The 2,500-nt window shown below is 43.0% G+C and overlaps 1 protein-coding gene across 1 annotated transcript in view; it reads right to left on the reverse strand.

Moving 5' to 3' along the window:
- The window catches only part of LOC143292427 (uncharacterized), a 76,436-nt gene that overhangs the window by 36,714 nt on the left and 37,222 nt on the right, over window positions 1–2,500 (reverse strand). The gene's annotated exons all lie outside the window — the stretch shown is intronic.

The raw sequence follows: 2,500 nt of genomic DNA on the forward strand, positions 1-2,500 counted from the left end.
GTCAAAATGAGGTCGTCAAGATGTTTGTGCTATTAATCACACGAGCAAACAACGCGATCGGTGTGAAACCATCTTCTTCTTGTCCTCTCCATTTTCATCGTGTCTGTGTTGTGACATTTTCAAATCAAGTTATGTTTAAACCAAAGCTTCATTTATCAACATTGCTACAGAGATACAAACATTGGTGGGATTACATTTGCATTCCGAAGAGGTGATTTAGCCAGAACCAAAAACAAAACACACACACACACACACACACACACACACACACACACACACACAGACATCAACAACAACAACCACCGCCCCCGCACCCCCACACCCCAGAAAAAAAGTGAACGCCTACTAGTTGGATTAAACGCCTCCCGTTTCACACACACACACACACACACACACACACACACACACACACACACACACACAGGGCACGCACGCGCGCACGCACGCACGCACACACACCACATTATCTTGATTAATTGATTGACTATACACACATACACATACAGATTCCCTCTCACGCACACACACACACACACACACACACACACACACACAGGCACAAACACCCCACCACACACACACACACACACGGGCGCACACACACACACACGCACACGCACCCACGCACGCACGCGCGCACACGCACACGCACAAACAATTCAAGCGTGAAGAATGAGACATACAATAGGAATCAGGCCATGCCACAGATAAAACAAATTGCTCGCGCAAATCTTAACAAACAAACATACACACAATCATCACACATACAGCCCTAACGCTTTCACAACCTTTTAGATTTACACAAACAGTTTGTCACATTTCAGACAACAAAGTCAGTGTTTGCCATACAGGATTGTACAGTTGGCAACATTTACCACAAGACAGACAGAGGAATGTATAGCAGCTTATGTTTAACTTAAGAGACAGACAACAAAGAGGATTGTACCATAACTAATGTTTGCAACAAGACAAACACCGCAGAGGAATGTAAAATAACTAATGTTCGCCATTAGGTAGACAGCTTTGAAGAATGTAAAATAACAAATGCGTGTCACAAGACAGACAACTTTGAGGAATGTATATACTAACCAGTGTTTTCCGTTTCACAGTCCACTTTTGATTAATGCACAGTAACTGATGTTTGCAACGAGACAAGGTTTCTAGAAGAATGTACAACTGATGTTTTGCCACTCTCTAGAGAGACATCAAAGACTTTGCCACTAGACAAACAACAAAGAATTTGCCATGTCACATGAGAGACAACTTTGAGGAACGTACGATGACTAATGTTTTCCCCAAGACAGAGACCAAAGACTGTGCCACAAAACAGGCGGAAAAGAGATTTCCACAAAACAGACAACAAGGTGTTTGCCACAAGTCAGACAACTTAGAGGTATGCACAGGAAACTAACGTTTGCCACGAGACAGAAAACAGAGAGTTTGCCTCAAGACAGAAAACAGAGAGTTTGCCTCAAGACAGAAAACAGAGAGTTTGCCACAAGACAGAAAACAGAGAGTTTGCCTCAAGACAGAAAACAGAGTTTTTGCCACAAGACAGAAAACAGAGTATTTGCCACAAGACAGAAAACAGAGTTTTTGCCACAAGACAGAAAACAGAGAGTTTTGCCACAAGACAGAAAACAGAGTTTTTGCCACAAGACAGAAAACAGAAAGTTTTTGCCACAAGACAGAAAAACAGAGTTTATACCACAAGACAGAAAACAGACAGTATTTGCCACAAGACAGAAAACAGAGTTTTTGCCACCAGACCGAAAACAGAGAGTTTTTGCCACAAGACAGACAACAGAGTTTTTGCCACAGGACAGACAACAGAGAGTTTTGCCACAAGACAGAAAACAGAAAGTTTTTGCCACCACACAGAAAACAGGTTTTTGTCACAAGACCGAAAACAGACAGTATTTGCCACAAGACAGAAAAACAGAGTTTATACCACAAGACAGAAAACAGAGCTTTTGCCACAAGACAGAAAATAGAAAGTTTCTGCCACAAAACAAATAACATAGTTTTTGCCACAAGACAGACAACAGAGAGTTTGCCACAAGACAGACAACAGAGAGTTTGCCACAAGACAGACAACAGAGAGTTTGCCACAAGACAGACAACAGAGAGTTTGCCACAAGACAGACAACAGAGAGTTTGCTTCAAGAGAAGACAGACAACAGAGTTTGCCACAAGACAGACAACAGAGAGTTTGTCACAAGACAGAAGAGTTTGTCACAAGACAGAAAACGGAGTCTTTGCCAGCGGGCTTGAGGTAACGCGTCTGCCTAAGAAGCGAGAGAACCTGAGCGCGCTGGTTCGAATTACGGCTCCCCCTCCAGTAGACCTTGAGTGGTGGTCTGAACGTTAATCATTCGGATGAGACGATAAACCGAGGTCCCGTGTGCAGCATGCACTTAGCGCATGTAAAAGAATCCACGGCAACAAAAGGGTTGTTCCTGGTCAAATTCTGTAGAAGAATCTACTTCGATAGGAAAAA

This window comes from Babylonia areolata, chromosome 1, assembly GCF_041734735.1.
Source record: "Babylonia areolata isolate BAREFJ2019XMU chromosome 1, ASM4173473v1, whole genome shotgun sequence".
In the NCBI taxonomy this organism is placed as follows: Eukaryota; Metazoa; Mollusca; class Gastropoda; order Neogastropoda; family Buccinidae; genus Babylonia; species Babylonia areolata.